Source organism: Macadamia integrifolia, chromosome 9 (genome assembly GCF_013358625.1).
Source record: "Macadamia integrifolia cultivar HAES 741 chromosome 9, SCU_Mint_v3, whole genome shotgun sequence".
Classification (NCBI taxonomy): Eukaryota; Viridiplantae; Streptophyta; class Magnoliopsida; order Proteales; family Proteaceae; genus Macadamia; species Macadamia integrifolia.
In genome coordinates this window covers 29,166,923-29,176,120 of record NC_056565.1, presented here as the reverse complement: position 1 = coordinate 29,176,120, position 9,198 = coordinate 29,166,923, and positions in this window count along the sequence as shown.

The following is a 9,198-nucleotide window of genomic DNA, read 5'->3' as shown; positions in this document are numbered from 1 at the left end:
GGGGGGGGGGGGGGGGGAGGCAATTCATGGAGATGAAAGGTTGATTGTTGGAGAAACTAAAGCAATCTTTGCATCACAATGAATATTTTTTTTCTTTGTTTTGGAGAAAGATCTACATGGGTTAGGTTGAGCTAATGAATTCAAGCTTCTCTGGTTTTCTTAATTGCTTTTCATTGGAGAGCAGGGCAGGGCTATTAGCTTTTTCCTTCATAAGACTTTATTATGCTTTGGGTGTGGGTGATACTAGGGATGGCAGTTTCTAGCCCAGTCCGGTCCAACCCCTTAGTCTATTATAAATTCATAATAACATATGAGCAAGAGCATCCGAGCACATACCCCAAGGGACTTCCGGCTACCCAATGTTCACTGTACTGGTGCAGTGGTTGCAGACGATTTCACGCACCGATCTAATGCAGGAAACACCAAATTCATTTGCCACTAAGAGCACAGGTAGGAGCATCTTCAATGGGCTTTAGGGAAGTGTAGCACAATCTTTTTGCATCCACCTATGTCTGGGTGTTTCCTGCTCCAAACCAGTAGGATTCTTTTTCCTATAATATATATATATATATATATATGACCTAATCTAATTATCATATATAATATTATACAAACATTTAAATAAATACTTAAGAATAATGGTGACCTGATCAACAAGGTTTAGTCAATGGCATGTCTTCGAATTCAGACTTTAAAATTATATATGATATATAAATCACATAATCTAATAATAATATATATGTTTGAAATTGACAAAACCATTCAACTTTCACTGAAAGCAATGAAGAGCACTAAATACTCCTGTGTGAGCGGCCCAAGTTGTGCGTTTCTCACCAACTACGCTACCCTCTTGGGTTTAATATCAGTAAACATTTTATGAAACAAATTTGATTAATTATCTTCCACCAACAAATTTTTTTTTAATTAATTATCTTTCAACCTTATGCATATAGATGATCATTTAAGTTTTCAAATGGTTTATAAAGTCTCAATAAAAAAAGGACCGAGTTTCCCTAAGGCAACAATGAATGAGAATCCATTCACCGTGCACCCTCAGGACCACTCGATGGGGGGAGGCAGGATTTCCGACCCTTGAATCGTGAATTTCATTGTGTAGTCAAAAGGAAATTTTGTCCCAAAAAAATTCCTTCTGGAATCAACATTGTACATATTTCTTTGTAATTTAGTAATAAGTGACTGATATACATCCTGTTGACTTTTAGCCTGATCCATAATTAGGGCAGCACTGGCTGAGAGTTTATTTTCTAATCCAAAGCTAGTATGGGAGAGGGCTAGATAAGTTGAACAGGTTCTCTTTAAACCACCCTAGCCTGGCATAATTATATTTGATGGAAAAGGTACTTAATGGACCGGACCACGATCACAGCTTTTACAAGAGTTGTAGCCCAAGAGTAAACAAGAGATCTATTGCGTAGAAGGGTTGTCTTGTAAACGGGTGGAGTGTAAGAAACAATTTGTTAGAAATCTGTACTTCTCGGGTGAAGGAAACTTTCTCCAAATGTATTTCTTTATGGACAAAGTTTTCCTTTTTCATACTATTCATCTGTGGATCATCGAAGGAATAAGCCCTTGCATGTTCTCCTTTCTTTCCTTCCTCTCTTCAGCGGTCTGGGACTCTAGATGCCCCTTGGTAAGCAGATTCCCGTTCACCATGGTTGCAGGGAAATTCAGTCCTTTATTTATTTTCTTTTTTTAAAAGAAAAAATAAAATAAAGAACTTTCAAGGCTTTTCCAAGGCTTGTCAAGCAAGATCTTAAAGAAAATGCTAACCTCACGTAGTCGCTATCACGAATGCATACCCAACTAGCTGTTGGGAAAATAAGTTTTACTTCGCTATTCCTTAATAGAGTTCATGATGCCAAAAGATCATGTATGACATGTTTTTATTGAAATTATTAGCTATGTCCATCACGTCTTTTGTCTTTGGTGAGATTAATTAATAGTATTGTCTTCTACATTTTTATTCTTTGACATTCTTTAATAAATATGGGGTTTTTGCATTTGTATTATTAACCAAGCAATCGTATTCATACTTTCAAGGAATTTTGAGCAACAACCTGAGTTTGAGATCAATGTATGATGTATCCCCATGATTTATTAGAAGATGTCATATCAAACTCTTGCCACATGCATTGATTTATTTAATCTAATCATAATATTTTATTTTCTTTAATTAAATTTACTATTTCACGCAATGTTGAGGCCCCTCTCCATGGTAAGGATGTCAAAAAATATTGAAACTGAATCAAGCCATATACACTAAAAAGCTAAATCCATTTAATAAATGGTTCTGTTTTGGTTTTAAAATTGAAATCGTTTAGTTAAATAGTTTACAGAGACGATAGACTAATTACTATATGCATAGTAGGTTTAAGTCATTTACATGCATCTCAATAAAATAAAATAAATGTACTAAAATAAAGTAAAAAAATTAAGCTAACACTGAATAACTATTAAAAGAAAGCATATAACAATAAACAATTCACTTCCATATCAAGTTTACATCCAATTCAATTAAAATATATATGATAAAAAAACTGTTTGAATAAAATATTAGAAAATCTCAAAAAATTGTTAAACCAAAACCATTTATTGATGGTTTTGATTTCAATATCTGAGACCACTTATTAAACAGTTTGATTTTGATTTTACCTAAAATATCTTGCATCGAACTGAACCTAACTGTTTAACACCCTCCATGCTGCTCCAATCCTGACTCAAGACAGTTATGCATGACCTCCCAACAAGCCCACCAGCCTAGTGTTTCTTTGGTATTTGGTGGCCTGGCCCAACAAGCCCACCAACCTAATATTTGTTTGATATTCCGTGACCTAGCTCATGTATTGAGTGGTTCTACAAGTGGTTCTACAGGAACTTAGGCCCTTCAAGTTAATATGAAGTCATCTTGGAGCACATAGCCTATAATTCTATAAACAATGCCATAGAGGCCCAGCCCATATTGGGACCAACTGGCCATGTCTATATTTGAAAATAGTACCAAAGCCCACTCCTATCAGCTAATAGTGCATCACAATGTACCTCAGACAGTCACACTGTTTGATTTCCAAGGGAGAAAAAAAAAAAAGAGATAAAAATCACGATGATACAATGATTGATTTATATGTCTATCACTTTTAAATTAAAAAAAAAATTGAAAATTTTTCCTTTTATTTATTTTTTCTTAACACTCAAACATAGGGCCAATTCATCGTCGCCTTCAGTAATATTTCTCATCGAGACAATACCAACAAAATAAGTTAAAATCCTAATCTCATTCTTTTCCATTACCAAATTTTCTTGCTATGGATTCAATTGGTTCTGGTGGAAGTTTATGCATTTTGGGCATGTTGTATACAGATCTCAAATGGATGATAAACTGCATCATCCGAGTTAGTTGTATTGATGATGTTTGGCAGCTAACCTTTGTGTATGGGCCTCCTAAGTCTTCTAATAGACCACTTTTATTGCGTATATGAATAAGGAAGTGTGTTTGCAAATAGATGATGATGAAGTGAATATGATAGTTTTTTGTGTGAAGCCTTTGAAAGCACCTGACCTGGATGGTATGTCCTAACCTTCTTCCAAACTTATTGGGATATGGTGGGACTTGAAGTTTAGATGGCAATGAAATCTTTTTAGTGAAACTCCATAAGAGATAAGAAATTGATTGAGGATTAAGAAACCATTAAACGAAGGAAAGACGCTAGAGTCATACTAAAATAGGAAATTCTTATACACGTCTAATACACCCCCTCATGTTGTGGGTTCCAGGCAGTGAAGCTTCAACTTGTCACGCCAAAATTCAAACCAGGTTGGCAGCAAAGCCTTAATGAGAATATCAGCGAGCTGATTAGCCGTTGAAATGAACTGAACACTGAGCTGCTTCTTGGCCACACTATCATAAACAAAATGAGAATCAATTGCCATGTGCTTCGTACGAGCATGGAACATGGGATTTGCAGAAAGGTAGGTAGCGCCAATATTATCATACCAAATAATAGTGTGTTGACGAATAGGATGAGCAATTTCCTTAAATAAGGATTCTAACCAAATCAATTCAGCCGCCACATCTGCCAAGATTCAAATTCAGTAGAAGAAGAAGCCACGGTCTTCTGTTTGCGAGCACTCCAAGAGGTCAAATAAGGCCCAAGAAAAATAGTATAGAGTGAGACTTACTGACCGTTCAAGGAAAAGACCATGGTGATGAGTGTATTTCAAGTAGCAGAGAATGAGCTTCACCATAGACCAGTGATCCTAGCTTGGTTGGGGCATGCATGAATTGACAAGCATTATTGACGACAAAGGAGACATCAGGGCAAAGGAGACTTCAAGGTGTGTAAAAGCGACATACTGTAGAGCCCCCCCACTATAGACTGATACTAGTAGAGGCGACCAGAAGGGCACCCACTTCACGAGATGCTTGAGGTTGGTGGCCATAGATGTGCAAACTGGTTTGTAGTCAAGAAGATTTCCAATGTAGCATTGCTGAATGAGAAGAAGGGCTTTTGGATGACGAACTGCCTCAAAACCATGGAAGAACTCATGAGCAAGGTGACTAAGGAGAGTTTGCACATGATCTAGACTGTTGTTAGTCCAAGATATTATCAATATAAACCAAAACATATAGTAAAACTTGAATAGAGAGGGATTAGTTTGAGACCCAAAAACTAAGCTGCAATATGATAGATGATGAAACCATGCCCGAGGAACTTGCTTAGATTGGTTAATCTCATATTCAATTTGAAGGTACAACATCAAGCTTTGCTTTTACAGGCGGTATGTTATTATTGGGAAAAATCTCATGCAAGACATGTCAACTCATCCCGTGGTGAATAAAGCACATCATTGCCAATTGTTGGCACCTCATGAATCGATTCGATACCATAACTTTTCAACACATCCTATGAGAAGGAAATTCTGTTGCGGACTCCATGACTTCTCTTGGCGCTTCATCTCAATGTCGCAGTTTTTGGGCATTCAACCCCCCCCCCTCTTTCTTTCATCTCTGCTCTTTTTAGATAATTGTGGAACTGTTGTCTTGGTGGTAATAGATAATTTTTTATTAATCAAAAAAAATTAAAAATCTAAAAATGAGGTGTATAGTACATTTCCTCATATTACATTTGTTTGTAATATTTTTCTCTATCCTCAAAAAATTGAATAAACAAATTCATGTGTGTAGGCGTTTCCTCCATATCATTTTCAGATAACCCTTACCCCTTTTATTATTTTGTGTGAAGCTGGATCAGTCAACCTACTATACAACAACTTGCTTAGTTGATTGCACATGTGGGGATGAGATCAGTTTGTTGGAAATGATAAAGGACTGTGATTTCTTGAGTGGCTAATACACCTTTTCTGAGAAGGTGTCTACAGGTTGAAGACAAAGAAATCTGATTGGGTATGAGTGACACAATTGGTATAAAAGATTCACCCACACTGCTGTTGTGGGAACCCTTTCCCATTTTTTAAATATTTGAAGTCTACGTTGATGTGGAAATGTAAGAATGTGTTGTCTTTATAAAATTCATAGATTTGGAAAGCTTGAAGAGGTAGACAAAATGACAAAAGAAAATTCTTATGAAATTTATTTTATCTATAGATTTGGAAAGTTCCTCTACGAACTTCCTTAGTTATTAAGATTCTTACTCAATAAACAGGGCACATGCATCAGTCAACTCAAATCAAATGGGATATTTCACCTAAAATAGATTGATTCTTGAGCAAGCAAACCAAGAGTCCAAGACTTGGGTAGAATGATGTTTATCTTATTCTATGCCCTTATTAGATCCTATGTCTAAATCAAATGCTCAAATCAAAACATTCTTGTCTGTTCTACTGTTTCTCACACATCAGGCATGAAAGGGTGGGCGTACTGTTTATTCCATCAAAATACTTATTTCTCTTTCATGTTCAATTATGTGATGACAGAAAACCATACTGAGGCAAACAAAAGGGTTCTACTATTTAGACTGAAGCAGGCCAAGGAGTTAGGATGGAGCATGGAGGAGATTTGGAGCGACGCCAGTGAATTACAATTTTTTTAGGACCCTAGTACCAAATCGTGGCCTTTGAGCGTTTTACCAATGGTTTTTGATGTACAGTTTAACCTTGACCTCATTTTGTTCAAGCTCAGGCCTACCAACGAATTGGTATTTTTTTGTTATGAAATTAGCCCAACTCTCATTATCTACAAAATTTATAATTAATTGTGGTCCACAAAACATACATTTATCTAATTTATGTTGAAAGATTTTCACTTAGCTAAAAAAAAAAAAGGTTCCTTTTATACAGTCCACCTAGGACCTTTTTCATATGACAGGGTGATGAAGCAAGTATAATCATTAATTTTCCCATAAAAAAAATCATTAGATAGATTAGGAATGTTTTAGATTGACTATTTGTCAAATTTTAAAATCGAACTTAATCATATACAACCAATGTATTAGCATTTTTCCTTCTACTTTCAATTGTTCATTTGTTTTCAATCATTTTTCCAAAAAAATTATATTTTCTAATTGGTTATAAAATTTTATTTTACTATAAGATAGCTCTATTTTAGCTAAAATTTGACATGAAGAGGACCCATATTTGTTAATCAAATTTCGGTACCAACTTTACCAACTTGACCAACTTGATTTGACACATGGCTATATATTAAGGTTGTGGAAGAAAAGCCTTCGATCCTTGGGAAGGGCTCTTCTATTGCGCATAAGATGCTATAGTTCAGATCCAATGCCTTGGAACACCTCGAAATGTGTGTCCATGTGTTGATTTTCGTGATGAGATGCTCTGAAGCATTAGATCTAAGTTGCTGCCTCTTGTGCATAGTAAAGGAGCCGGATCCTCGAACCTTTATGGGTTTTGAAAACAACCTAAGTTACTTATGCTAGAGGCAAAATGTTCATGGGAATTTCCAATGTTGCACTTACAAAAGAAATTCATGGCATCTATTATCCTAGACATTTGAAAACTCAAGTTGCGTTTGGTAACATTTCAAAAAAAACGTTTTTGGAGTTTTTTTTTTCTATGAGAACAAAAAAAACAGAATAAAGGTTTGGTGCATTTATGGTGTGTTTCGTTTTTTTAGAACAAAAAGTGAAAAAAAGGGTAAAAACGAGAATTGACGGAACTACAAAAGATAGTGCCGTCATTCCAGTTTCGTTAAAAAAAAGGGGTATTTTGACACCGAAAACTGAAATTTATGTTTTTGACACAAAATATCATTTCTGGAGCAAAAATGTTACCAAACGTAGCCTCAGTAAAATAATTATAAAAGGTAAAAGGTTTGTTTGTGTTATGGTTGTAATCCCTATGAAGGATGGTGTGGCAAGTATGGCCACTTGATATATCTAAGAATGCTTTAAATTTGTTTTTGGTTAAATTTCAGACTAAAAGAAAATCATATGCTCTGGGCGTTTTTCTTTGTATTTAATTTCTACGTCCATGAATTGATAAAGCATCCCTTAGTCATTTTGGATTTTTTAAATTATTTTGTTTTTGTCAATTGAGAAACTCAATTTCAGGTTAAAACTTGATTTGTAAACTGCAGACGCTAGAAGAACTATTTGTTGACAAAATTTCAACATCATCCAACCTACCATGTGGTAAACAATTGTTTAATCCATAGATATTTTTTGGACAACACAGCCTTAAATTAGAACTATATATATATATATATATATATACTGGCCACTCTGGACCTAGGGTGTCAATCTAGGCCCACGCTGACAGGCCTGATTGGGAAAAATCGAAACTGAGTCAACCCTTTTATTGAATGTGTTGTGCAAAAGCCCAGTCAAACTAACATTCACATGTTCCCAGTGCAAAGGTCTTGTCTGACAGGTGTTTGATTAGGATTGATCGATTAATAGCCCGATTTAGCCTGGCATGTTTAAAGACTACTTAGACCATATTTGCTCAATCCGACCAATCATTTATAAATGAGATCATGCCTGTGTATAATGATCGATTACTTAAATGGACCAGTTATAGTGTAAGGTCTTAAAGTGAGAAAGCCCTATTAAGCCTGGCCCGACCAATTGACATCGCTACTCTAGAATATGCAAGCTGAAGTCTAGACTCTAGAGAAAAAGATAAATTAAAGGAAAAGATAAAGCTCATGTAGATAGTCTATCATGATAAGTTTATCAAGATTCTCCACCATTTTGAGCCATGTTGATTATTGGTTTTAGTCCAACTGATCATTGATTAGTTGTTTACACTATGGATTATAAAAAGGAAAAAGAAAAAGCTCAAGTAGATGGTCTATCATTATAAGTTTATTAGGATTGTCCACCATTTTGAGCCATGTGAATGATTGGTTTTAGTTCAATTGATCATTGATTAGTTATATATCTTATGGATTAGTCCTATGTGAAATTCTAAACTAAAATCCAATTAAATGACTGCTTATGTATATTCAAAATTTTATCTAGCAATTCACACATTTTTTTTTTTTTTTATCTAGCCATTATTCCGTTTGAGCAAAATCTTGACATGTAGATAAAGGATCTTGCGATCTATCTATCCACGAAAGTTGGGCCGATCTTATCTACCACATGGAAAATATTTGGATTTTCATGTGAAACTTACTAAGACTGTTAATTTATGTCCTTCCCATACTTAGGGATTCGATTGTGATTTGATTAGGTATTTAGGTGTATATTTTTGTTTTATTTTATTTTTTGGTCAAAAGTAGGTGTATATTTCAGTATCTTGATCTGTGAACATTATATACACTCTAACGACTATATACCCTATTAACGGCTCTCTCTTCTATCACATATAGTCTAAACCTATGATCACTCTCAATATGCTATACCATACATAAACCTAATCAAATCACAATCAAATCTCTAAGTATGGTAAGAGAGATATACATTAATAGAGATAAGTGGTCCCTTCTAATTTTTCCCAAAATGTAAATCTATCCCAAATTAATAGAAGACAAGAGGGAGTAATGCATATAATTTCCATTTGCTTGAGAAATATATATATATATATATATATATATTTTTTGGGCGAGACCTTTAAAAGTGAGAAAAAAAATTGGTTAATTAGCAAGTTATGGAAGAAAACCATAACCTAGATTTTTTGCAAAAAAAAAAAAAAAAAACACTCATTGCTATTGATTTTTTTTTTCATAAACCACTATATAATACCAAAAGAAATTCT